Genomic DNA, 13523 nt, shown 5'->3' with positions numbered 1-13523 from the left:
GAGCGAAATGGCCCACTGACTTTTCCAGACACTTTGACAATTCGTGATATAGTTTATGCGGTCACTCCCAGTGAGTTCTATTGTTCAGTTTAATAGAATACCTAATTCTGTGTTTATTATGAATAAAGGGAGACTTCTTGTGGTTTTTAAGAATATGAAGGATATCTATTTTGTATACAAGTTGGAAGTTCCAATACTATAGGAAGCATAAGTGCAGGTTATAATGATGGGCCTTTTATTATAAGACTAAATTCACATCAAACTGAATCAGTAACTCCGGCTGTATGAACAGGGTGAGACATTAAACATTTAATGAAAAGAATTCCTCTCTTAGGTTACAGCAAGGACTAAATATGTCTAATTATCATTCCCGCTGAGAAGATGTATTGTGATATTTGCAGTTAATCACTCATTCAGTTCCAAGGGTATTTATTAATTGTCTGCTCTGGGCATAACAACAATTGGAAGCAGTATGTTCACATGAAAAAAAACTTACCTTAGGCTCTAAGTCACAACTTTCCATGACCAGCACACATTTCTGATTTGAAATACATTATCTAAAGCTTCAAATGCATAAATAGATATCCCAATCTAGAACTAAGTTAATAGTTGCTTAGAATTAATTGTTTAAATTATCCTGGGAACCAGAAAGATATGTCTACATGAAACAATAAAGGTTATATTAGAATTAATAAACTTTAGAAGACCATTTTAATCTTAATATATAAGCATACTACCTAGGCACACTGTTTAAATACATCTGCAACCTACTATTTTTAGATTTAGGTAAATCATTAATCCTTAAATTTGGAAGATTCCAGTGTTAGAGCTCTAGACTATGAAACTTGGAAGTTTTTCTAAAATTTTTGAGTTTTTATCCAGAAATACATATTTTCCTGGCACTGAGAACTGCAAGAAATTTCACTTGGAGTCTCCAAATAGTCAGCCATGTGTGATGTCAACATCAGTGTAATAGATACTATCACAAACATCCTGTGACTTTTATTTTTTTTTATATACTTTAAGTTCTGGGATACATGAGCAGAACGTGCAGGTTTGTTACACAGGTATACACGTGCCATGGTGGTTTGCTACACCTGTCAACCTGTCATCTATGTTAGGTATTTCTCCTAATGCCATCCTTCCCCTAGGCCCCGACCCTGCAACAGGCCTCCGTGTGTGATGTTCCCCTCCCTGTGTCCATGTGTTCTCATTGTTCACCTCCCACTTATGAGTGAGAACATGCGGTGTTTGCTTTTCTGTTCCTGTGTTAGTTTGCCAAGAATGATGGTTTCCAGCTTCATCATGTCCCTGCAAAGGACATGAACTCATCCTTTTTTATGACTGCATAGTATTCCATGATGTATATGTGCCACATTTTCTTTATTCAGTCTATCATTGATGGGCATTTGGGTTGGTTCCCAGTCTTTGCTATTGTGAATAGTGCTGCAGTAAACATACGTGTGCATGTGTCTTTATAGTAGAATGATTTATAACCCTTTGGGTATATACCCAGTAATGGGATTGCTGGAGCAAATGGTATTTCTGGTTCTAGATCCTTGAGGAATTGCCACACTGTCTTCCACAATGGTTGAACTAATTTACAGTCTCACCAACAGTGTAAAAGTGTTCCTATTTCTCCACATCCTCTCCAGCATCTGTTGTTTCCTGACTTTTTAACGATCGCCATTCTAACTAACATGAGTTGGTATCTCATGGTGGTTTTGATTTGCATTTCTCTAATGACCAGTAATGATGAGCTTTTGTTCATATGTTTCTTGGCCACATAAATGTCTTCTTTTGAGAAGTGTCTGTTCATATCCTTCACCCACTTCTTGATGGGTTTTTTTTCTCCTTGTAAATTTGTTTAAGTTCCTTGTAGATTGTGGATATTAGCCCTTTGTCTGATGGATAGATTGCAAACATTTTCTCCCATTCTGTAGGTTGCCTGTTCACTCTGATGAGAGTTTCTTTTGCTGTGCACAAGCTCTTTCGTTTAATTAGATCCCATTTGTAAATTTTGGCTTTTGTTGTCGTTGCTTTTGGCGTTTTAGTCATGAAGTCTTTGGCCATGCCTATGTCCTGAATGATATTGCCTAGGTTTTCTTCTAGGGTTTTTATGGTTTTAGGTCTTACATTTAAGTCTTTAATCCATCTTGAGTTAATTTTTGTATAAGGTGTAAGGAAGGGGTCTAGTTTCAGTTTTCTGCATATGGCTAGCCAGTTTTCCCAACACCATTTATTAAATAGGAAATCCTTTCCCCATTGCTTGTTTTTGTCAGGGTAGTCAGGCATCCTAAACTTTAAAATTTAAGAACTTACATTTTTTTTAAAGTAACTGGCAACTGACAATCATTTAAAAATCCGTAACCTAAAAAAATAATAATTCCTCCTAAGTTTTCAACCAAGAGAAGTGAAAATCTGTTGACACAAAGGTCTGAATATAAGTATTCATAACAACTTTCTTCTTAATAGCCAAATATTTTTAAAATAGTCTATCACTGAAGAGTAGATAAGCTGTAATATATTCCTACAACGGTTACTGCCCAACATAAGAATGACATATACACTGGAAATCACATGGACGTATCTCAAAAGCATTAGAATACATGAAAGAAACTAGGTATAAGAGAATATTCTATATGATTCCATTTATATCAAATACTTCTTTTTTGAGATAACATCTCACTCTGTCACCAAGGCTGGAGTGCAGTGATGTGATCACAGATCACCGCAGCCTTGACCTCCCAGGCTCAGGTGATTCTTCAGCCTCCTGAGTATCTGGGACCAAAGGGGTTGGGACCAAAGGGGTGTGCCACCACACCTGGCTAATTTGTGTGTGTGTGTGTGTGTGTGTGTGTGTGTTTTAAGAGATGGGGTTTTGCCATGTTGCCCAGGCTGGTCTCAAGTTCCTGGGCTCAAGTGATCCCCGCTTCTCAATCTAGTGCTAGGATTACAGACCTGAGTCATTGCATGTGGCCTGTATCATATTCTAAGACAAACAAAACTAGAGTGAAAGAAAGCAACTGCCGGAAGCTGTGGTGTGGGGCAGGGGTCACTGACTACAGCAGCATGCAAGAGAATTTTGGGGGTAATGAAATGTATTTTAATGGTACTGTTGTGTACATGACTATATGTATATTTGTCAAAATGCATTGATTTGTACACTTAAAATTACTAAATTTTGTTATATGTAAATTAAACTCAATTAGATAATAAAAAATAAACTTTTGATCCTGAAAAAATACCTACCTACATACAAACTACCTCTGAAACAAACTACTTTTTCAGAATTTCTAATTTAAATATTCAGAAATATGAATGATGATGATGAATTTTAACAAGGCTTACATAATTCAATTCTGTTTTGGATCATGTCTGAGAGGCATATTAGCTGCTGGACTTATTTGGATTTCCTTACCTCCTTTGCATATGAAAAAATAAGAGGTTGAGACAGAAACAAGATATGTAATTTATGTACAATGAAACTTTCTACTGCCCAGGAGATGAGGCTTTCTATTGTCCAATGAATTGTGCCTGGCAGCACAATTCACTGCTTCACAATTCATCGTTCTTTTTACCCTCAGAGCATCCTTGAAATGATTGACTCAACCATGAGAGAAACACTGTAAATATTCTCAGATGCAAACTCACAGTACCAGCTTCACAGAACACCTGCAGGTGCAAGTAACTAAAAATCCAGCTCAATTTTACTTTAAATACAAGGGAATTTATTGACTCAGGTGGGTAGTTCAGAAGGAGGCCAGGCTTCAGTGTGAATCTGAGCACAGAAGCTCATGGATGCTACCAGGACTCAGTCTCTTCCCAATTTTCTGCTCTGCCTTCAGTGAAGTCAGAATAATTCTGCATGTGGCAAAATCTCCAGGAACAATTTCTGAGGTTGCATTCTTCACCAAAGAGGGAGCATGAACAAGCACACCCTTGTTCCTAACAACCTAGCGCAACTTGTATTTGACTCTAATTGGAACAACTCAGACCCCGCCCATCCCAAAGTCCATTAGGGGGACCAAGGGAGTGCTGTGTGGCACCCGGCATGAGCCTCAGTTATGCACTCACTTTGGAACCAGTAACTGTGACACAGGGTGAGACAGTGCTGGTTAAGTCAACCGGGACCCACCCCATGTTTCAAACCACGTGACTGAATAATTCAGGGCTCTGTTAGGAAGGAGAAAGGGGGATGCTTCTTAAATAGCACCCACCAGTCAACTACAATTTAATTTGACAGGAACCCGGAGGCCCTGCCATAGAAATCTCTCACAGTTGCTTGGAATGAGAGCACTCAATACAAAAATCCTACGGTAGCAACCCTATGGCCTCAAGGGCGCCACGCAGTTGGTGTGGAGGGTGGGGCAAGGAGGGTGGGGAAGGGCTCAGGGTCTTCTGAAGATGAAGCCAAAGAACAGATGGCACTGACTTAGCAGAGTGGAAAATGTTTAACCCCAAGAGATTCCTACAGAGGCAGCTAAGCCACACCACAGACTCCTAGAAGGGCTTGTGTTAGGGTTCCCAAGTGTCTAGGTAAGCTGAGGAGATGGTGAGGCAGACACAGAGGGTCGGTTCAAAGCACATTGGGAAGACTGATCCCAAGACCCCTCAGTCCACACTGGCAGTCAAATGCTCCTCCCTGACATCAGAAAAAGAAACAATTTATTTTCTTCAGATACTGAAACAGAACTTTTCTAAGCTCCAGGACACTGGATAATGCTGCTTATGCAAAGACAGTATTTAGTGAAAGCCAATTTACTGAGCAGGGAGATCAGCGGATTCTTTCTCCCTCTTGGCTCCCAGAATGCTGGGATCAGCTTGTAGTCTTAGGAGATTGGCGACCTCTTTTTGGAGAGGATCTGCAGATACCAACATTTTCAGGGTTTCCTCAGGTCCAGGAGTGCCAGGCTCCTGTGGACTCTTCCTTTGGGGAAGCAAAAGAAGACTCCATCTGTACACACAGAATGCATTAATTATATTTTCTTATTTTCTGTTTTCTTGACGCTCTAGCATCTAGTCTATACTGGGAAAAGATTGTCTTTCCCAGGACCAGCCAATTAAACTACCAATTCAGAACCCATACTCCTAACCACCTACTTTATCTAGCTCTGATACTGTAGGAGACAATACCGCCCTTCCTTAATCACCACAGGGTGAGGTACTAGACAACTAGAAATGGCCCCTATGCCCCAGAACCTGCTGAAGCTATTAACGCTGGGCAGCCTAAGCCTGCCTGCCCTGCCTGCCCTTGCTGTCCCACAGAGACTACAGCAGAGGATCCTGCCCGTGCCTTCCCCTCTCCTGCCTCTGCCTGGGGCGTCCCTGTGCCTCCTATTTCTAGGGATCTATGAGTTTGAATGGGACAGTCACTTCCATGTCTCCAGGTCTTAACATCCCTGGTTAAAACAAATTCTGAGTACATTTTAAAACATAAAGCTTCCAATGTAATCTTTAAAACCCTTATATGGACAATTTTAAACATATATGTAAATAAACATGAATATAACCAACCCCTGTATATCTATAACCCTTCAGAACAACAAGAAACACATGGACAATTCTGTTGTATTATGGCTAAAAGGTAGCCATGGACACGAAATGAAGACAAGAAGTCTTTGGAATAAGTGATCCCATCACAATGAATCAATTTTCCATTGGAACATATTTTTACGAAGTCACTGTTTTGAAAATATTTAGCCATGAATTGAAACAGAGTCTGTAAGGTTTTTTTTCCCGGTCTAAGGTGAACAGCATTTTAAAGAATGAACCAGGACACAACTACAGCACAAGAAAAAAGTATGATAATTAAGTTTACACATATGTGTGACTACTCTAACAGAAAACATGTAAAGAGCATTTGTTTTGATTTATATATCAATCTGTACTGTTTAATTTTTTGTGTCATAAATGCTCTTATTTAAAAAAACAGGACTAGTTAACAGTGTCAATTACTAGTAATTCGTGGTATAAATAATTAAACAAAGAAGTATTCAAAAATTATAACTGTTTTCAATAAAGTTTTATTTTACATCATTTTTTTTTACTTACTCAGAAATTGCCCCCCAAAAAATGCAGAGATTTCCCATGTAGCTGCAACCTAGTTTCATCTCTTATTAACATCTTCTATCAGTGTGTCTCACATGGCTTATTAATATCTTACATAATTTGTCATAGTTAATGAACCAATACTGATAGACTATTATTAACTAAAGTTTATATTTCATTTGGATGCCCTTGGTTCTGTCTTACTCTGACCCAGGATCCCATCCAGGATCACGCATGACATGTGGTCATCACGTCCCTGTGGGCTCTTCCTGGCTGTGACAGTGTGTCAGGCTTTCCATGTCGTGATGACCTTGATAGTACTGAGGAGGATTGGTCAGGAATTTTGTAGAATGTCCCCCATTGTCACTGCATGTTCTCAAGGTGAACTGTCACCTTTTATGTTCACTTGAATCATTTGGAAGAGCTACTGTTTGTCAGGTTTCTCCACTGTGAAGTTATTTTTCCTCCTTACCCATACTGCATGTGTTCTTTTGGAGCAAGTCACTGTGCAGAGCCCACACTTACGGAGTGAGGAGTTGGCTCCACATTATTGATGGCTGAGTGTCTACATCAATTACTTGGAATTCTTTTGCAAAGGAGATTTCTATGCAACTCTGTTTTCTTATTCACCTGTGTATACAAATACAGATACCTAGATAATTACTTTCAGCTTTAATTATTATTCAACACTACAATTCATTCCTGTGTTGGCCATCAGTAGCTGTTTTTATTGGCTATTATTTTTCTTTGATATATTTTAATTTTTTTTAGTACTTACTTTCTGATACTTCAAGATTATCCCGACTCCTATATTTACTGTCCCAGTTCTAGTATCAGACATTTCTTCAAAGAGCCTCATTCCTTTCAGAATGGTAGGAAAACTTACATCTGGCTGCCGAATGAGCACATTGTTGAATGAGCACTTGTTCCTCATTAGCAATGCTAGGAAGTATATGTGTGTGTGTAACCTACCTATACACACCTAATTATAAAGTTTTCTATGTAGAACTGTGTGTATCTATATTAAACTAAACATAAGTTTACATTCATATCTCCACCTCTGATCTAATAGCACATGAATCATTCTAGCCTTCTCCCCGTGCTAATTTGTAACCTCCCACTTCAACAGTGAGAAACCTGGTTACTACCATCTGCGACTTATGTAAGTCATTGTTTTATTCCAGATACAGATACTGTGGTTTTACAATTGTTCACAATTGCTTCTGTTGGAAAGAATTTTATAAAATAGAATCCAGTGATGAAGTATAGTTTGTTTGCCTTCAGCATACGGATTCTATTAATTTTCAAAGTGACTTAGGTCAACACCATTTTCCCTACACCTTCAGTGAGTTTTTTCCTACATTTGTGTCTTAGTCTGTTTTGTGCTTCTGTAACAGAATACCTGAGGCTGGGTAATTTATAAATAAAAAAGGTCCTTTTGGCTCACAATACTGGTGGCTGGAATGTCTGAGATTGGGCAGTTGCATCTGGTGGAGTCTCAGTCTTTTTCACCTCATGGTGGAAAGTGGAAGGGGAGCAAGGGGTGCACCAGAGATCACATAGCAAGAACGAAAGCAAGAGGGAAGCCAAGGAACCCAGACTCTTGTTAACTACCTACTCCTGCAGGAATTAATCCATTCCTGTGAGAGCAGAACTCACTCATCCCCATGGAGAACATTAATCTATTCATGAGGGATCCGTCCCCATGACCCAAACACCTTCCACTAGGCCCCACCGCCCCACACTGCCACATTGGGGGTCAAATTTCAACACGAGTTTTTGCAGGGACAAACCACATCCAAACCACAGTAATTTGTAGCATAGTTAAATTATTTTTCACATGATGTATTCTGTCCTGGGATACTCCACATCCTGAGTAATTTTATTTAATTTGAATAGTTTGATTTACCCATTTGGTTGTAAAATTCTGCGTATTTTGACCAGTGCATTGTGGTAGGTATCCCACTATTAAAGTATCATATGAAATGCTTGAAACCCCCACCCCATGGACCCAATGGTTTCCCATCTGTGTAGTTTGCTTTCTGCAGTGTCTCATTAAATGAGGTCACACTGTGTGTATTCTCCTCAGACTGTCTTCTTCCACTTAGCAATGTGCATACAAGATTCACTCATGTCTTTGTGTGAGTTGATAGCTTGTTCCTTTCTATGGCTAAATAGTATTCCATTGCATGAATGTACCACAGTTTGGTTATGCATTTTGGGGAGCAAAACCTACCTCTTCTAACTTTGTTCCAGGGTTGGAGACCTTCAAATTAACTGACAATAGATACATTAGTAGGAGAGACAATACTTGGCTTCTTATTCCACAAGTATTATTGTGGGACAAAATTCATCAGATGGCAGGATCCAGTTTACAAAGAGGTAAAAATAGCCCAAAAACAAGAAACAAGACTAGAATCTGATAACCCACAATAACTATAGCTTTTCTTAAAAAAAAATTTTTTTTCAAGACGGGGTCTGGCTCTGTCACCCAGGCTGGAGTGCAAAGGTGCAACAATCTCGGCTCACTGTAACCTCTACCTCCTTGGTGCAAGTGATCCTCCCTCCTCAGCCTCCTGATTAGCTGGGACTACAGGCACATATCATCGTGCCCATCTAATTTTTATATTTTTGGTAGAGACGGGGTTTCCAACATGTTGCCTAGGCTGATCTAGAACTCCTGGCCTCCCAAAGTGCTGGAATTATAGGCATGTGCCACCATGCCCGGCCAAGTTATAGTTTTCCATTGAAACATAAAGTTATTCTCTGTAGTAATCATCATTTTTGACCATAATCAAAGTAAGACTATTCTTGTTTTAAATTTAAGTATAGTTTTGTTAGATTTTGCTTGATTATTTAAGTAAGGGCAGCAAGAACAGGAGACGACCACATAGGTGCTTTCAAGTTTCTTTGCTGGAAGTTTTCATACAGAATCTCAGATTTGACTTTTAAAGGCCTCATTCAGGCTAAAAGCCAAGCTAAGAACATACTATCAAATTTCAGCTGCAGTCCTTATAGCTTTGTGTGAATTCCTCTTTTCTTGAGTCCCCCCAAATATCCCTAAATTCCTGGGCCTACCAGGAAATGACCTTCTTTACTAACCTGTAAGTCTGTGAACCCTGTAATGTAAGTATCAGGCTGACTTTTCTCAGAGTGCTGTTGGGAACGAAGTTTTTGGTGTTCTAAAAAAAAAAAAAAAAAAAGAATTAACATGGGAACAAATAATCTCTTAGCAAGGCGAGCTTTACTTTCTGCAGAAAGGGTGCTACTCAATAGCTGTCCAGCCACAAGAGCACACCGAACAAAGGAGACAGAGTTACTTATAACCTGATGTGTCTACCCTACTGCTGTGTCCAGTTACCATTGGCTGGAATAGGACCTCACATTTTACACTTTACCCAATTGGCTATTAGTTTAAAACTTTCTTAATTAGGTAAGGGGAATAGAACAAAGAAAGAAAAGGAAGTTGCCAGGGATAGTTAAGGAAGCATCTCCAAATAAGGAATGGCATACACTATGGGCTGGGGCTTGTCTAGTTCTGTCCAGGCATGCCGGAGCAAGCTAGGACAACTGATTTGGAACACACACACACACACACACACACACACACACAAAAATAGTGGATAGCAATCTTATAGTAAGAAATTGTGACTTTTTACAATCTTTGAAGAAGAACTTTCCCATTTCTCACAGTGCTTTGTAAGCATTGTCTCCATAATAGTCAACCTTACTTCCTTAAAATTGCTGGTCATAACTGATCTTAGGTACACTTCTAAAATATGATGTTCCAGTAAAAATCTTGATAATATAACCAAATTTTCCAATTATGTCCTGTTATAAGGTGAACAGATTCTCACTGGACTTTTGCTAATAACTATATCATCATGAAAAAAAGAGTATTCAGTAAGAATTTCAAAATTCTGGAGAGATTAGGCAGGGAAAAAAATGTAAACGCTTCATTTCTGTTTACAAAAGTATAATCTACCAAATTGTTGTAAGTTACAGTTAAATTAAGAGAAAGAGATTTCTTAAATTCAGAACTAGAACATTAAAGAACCAGCAATGCTCTAAAAAGCTATAAAATTATAATCAATTTTCATCAGTTCATTCAGTGCCACGTAATCAATTCCAGTCTTGCTGGATCTTGGGTTAGCAGTCTCATGACCCCATCAATTTCTCCACCAGGCTTCTGGAGATCTTCACTGAGTCAAGTGTATGGTCTTAAAGTTATTTAAGCAATATCATCAGAAGTCTTTAACCAGAGTACCTGTCATACTCTTTTCCATGAGTCTCAGAGGGAGTCCTGTATCGGAGATGAACATTCTGACCTGTAGCTGATCGCAGGAGCTTTCAGGAAAGCATCAGGGGGAAATAATATCTAAATGACAAAGAGTATGAAATGGCTGTGATTATACCACAGTTGACAAGGATATTTGATTTTTTCTGTGGCATACAACATTTATTTATTTATTTATTTATTTATTTATTTAGAAACAGAGTCTCACTCTGTCACCCAGGCTTGAGTACAATGGCGTGATCTCAGCACACTGCAAGCTCCGCCTCCCAGGTTCACGCCATGCTCCTCCCTCAGCCTCCCGAGTAGCTGTGACTACAGGTGTCCGCCACCACGCCCAGCTAATTTTTTGTATTTTTAGTAGAGATGGGGTTTCACCGTGTTAGCCAGGATGGTCTTGATCTCCTGACCTTGTGATCCACCCACCTCGGCCTCCCAAAGTGCTGGGATTACAGGCATAAGCCACTGCACCCGGCACAACATTTAAAATAATAATTGGAATTATGACTCATAACTCTATACTGCCACATAGCATGGATAAGGAGGACATTGACAAATTTCCAGGAATTTTATATAATTTCTGAAAACAACATTTTACTGATACAAATATAACACAGGGAAGGTTAGATATCTCTTTTTATTTGTATTTTTTGTAAGGTATTCCTTATAAAAAATACATCCTACTTTACTTGTGAATCATGCCCTACTTTTCTTGCATGCTTTGCATAGAGTTGTTTCTAGTTATTCTATTGCTTCTAGTAGTTTTATTTACACATATTGATTATAATTTTAATACTTAGTAATCTTTTATTTTCCAGAGAAAACTAACAAGTAAACAGTTATAAACTGTCATATATTAGCATTCCATAGTAGGTTAGAAAATGTATGAGTATACCATCTCCCAACATCTACATGGATGTGTTTCCTCATCGTACAATTTCTCATTGTGGTAGACAAAAACATGTTTATTAATGGTCCAAAATATCTTTAGTCTTTCTGTAAAAATAAGAAGCGAAAATTATATAAACTTGAATTATTTATGTTCAGTAATTAATGTTTTAGTATTGTATCTTATTTATAAATGGTCTAGATATTTAATGCAAATCTTTTACTTAGCTTAACTTTAAGTTTAAAAATTACCAAAAGTATTTTGGAAACTACTATTAAGCAGATTTACAGTAAACAAATTATTTTTGAAATAATGTTTTTCGCCTTTCACAAGGTGTCACCGAAAGTGAAGAAGGAAGTTCCTGCCCCTCCTAAAGCCAAAGCCAAAGCCAAAGCTTTAAAGGCCAAGAAGGCAGTGTTGAAAGGTGTCCACAGCAACATACAGAAAAGAAGATCCGCATGTCATTCACCTTGAGGTGGCCCAAGACACTGCGACTCCGGAGGCAGCCCATATATCCTCGGAAGATCACCCCCAGGAGAAACAAGCTTGACCACTATGCTATCATCAAGTTTCCGCTGACCACTGAGTCAGCCATGAAGAAGATAGAAGAAAACAACATACTTGTGTTCATTGTGGATGTTAAAGCCAACAAGCACCAGATTAAACAGGCTGTGAAGAAGCTCTGGGACGTGGATGTGGCCACAGTCAACATCCTGATTCGACCTGATAAAGAGAAGAAAGCATATGTTCGACTCGCTCCTGATTATGATGCTTTGGATGTTGCAACAAAATTGGGATCATCTAAACCGAGTCCAACTGACTAACTCTAAATATATGTATATCTTTTCACCATAAAAAAGAAATAATATTTTTCATAAGAATGACAACTTAATTAGAATCAAATTTAAAAGCTTTAAGATTTTACGTTTCTAGTAAGTATAATATTAGCTTATTTGAGTAGAACTCAAGCAGAATAGGAATTTATGTTTGTTTTTTATTCGATAGTGGTAACTTTGAAGACATAGTTGTTTTATTACACCAAAAATATTATATTAACCTTATTTAACTAAGTTTTATCCAAATCGTGTTAACTTAAAAAACATTTGACCAGTTCCTATATTTCTAGGAGTTTGGTGAATATTTATTTATAAATGCTTATGTTTTTGCAAGCCAAGTTAGAATAGAACACTTTTAAAGAATTTTATAAATGAATTTTGCAACGCTAACCTGAGTTAAGAAAATATCACATATACATAACACACATTAATAGACATACAAACACAAATAGAGATTTCATAGCTTTCATCCTGAAATTTCAGGCATGAATCAGGCATAAATATTCTGATGGTTAATTTTAGACATCTACTTGATTGGATTAAGAGACACACAGCTGGTAAAACACAATTTCTGGGCATATGTGTGAGGGTATTTCTGGAAGACACTGAGATAACCCTGACCCAAAGTAGATGGGCACAGATATCGTTTTGCTGTGTCCCCACTCAGATCTCATCTTGAATTGTAGTTCTTATAATTCCTACATGTCGTGGGAGGGACCCAGTTGGAGGTGATTGAATCATGGTGGTGGTTACTGCCATGCTGTTCTCATGATAGTGAGTGAGTTCTCATGATCTGATGTTTTTATAAGGAGCTTTTCCCATTTGGCTCAGCACTTCTCCTTGTTGCTGCCATGTGAAGAAGGACGTCTTTGCTTCCCCTTCCACCATGGTTGTGAGGCCCCTCCAGCCATGTGGAACTGTCAGCGCATTAAACCTCTTTGTTCTTTATAAATTGCTCAGACTCGGGTATTTCTTCATAGCAGTGTATAAATGGATGAATACAGGCACCATCCAATTGGTTGAGAACCCAGATAGAACAAAAAGGAAGAGGAAAGGGGAATTATCTCCTTCTGAAATGGAAACATCCTTCTTCTCCTGCCCTTGACATCAGAACTTTAGGGTCTCAGGCCTTTGGCCTCAGAATGAGAGTTACACCATTGGCTTCCCTCATTCTGAGTCCTTTTGACCTGGACTGAGCCATGCTACGCTTTCCTAGTTCTCCAACTTGGTGATAGGCTATCGTGGAACTTCTCAGCCTCCATAATTATGTGAACCAATTCCCCTAATGAGTCTTCTCTCATCTATCTATCTACATATATCACATTGATTCTGTCTTTCTGGAGAACCCTGACCAATGTGATTACAATAATACAAAATTTACTAGTTTATACAGAAGACTTGGTTTTTGTCTTTGCCCCATTTTTTATTTGTATTATAACTGTGTTTCTGGAAA

General features: G+C 38.4%; 1 long non-coding RNA gene across 1 annotated transcript in view; it reads left to right on the top strand.

The window, feature by feature from the left end:
- LOC135969573 (uncharacterized) overlaps nucleotides 1-13023 on the top strand; it is a 33698-nt gene extending 20675 nt beyond the window's left edge. The window contains exon 4 of the long non-coding RNA XR_010584814.2: nucleotides 11568-13023. This is a non-coding gene — a long non-coding RNA (uncharacterized lncRNA). The remainder of the gene's footprint in view (nucleotides 1-11567) is intronic.
- Nucleotides 13024-13523: the final 500 nt, after the last annotated feature.

Source organism: Macaca fascicularis, chromosome 2 (genome assembly GCF_037993035.2).
Source record: "Macaca fascicularis isolate 582-1 chromosome 2, T2T-MFA8v1.1".
Classification (NCBI taxonomy): Eukaryota; Metazoa; Chordata; class Mammalia; order Primates; family Cercopithecidae; genus Macaca; species Macaca fascicularis.
This window is presented reverse-complemented; position numbering and strand designations above follow the sequence as displayed.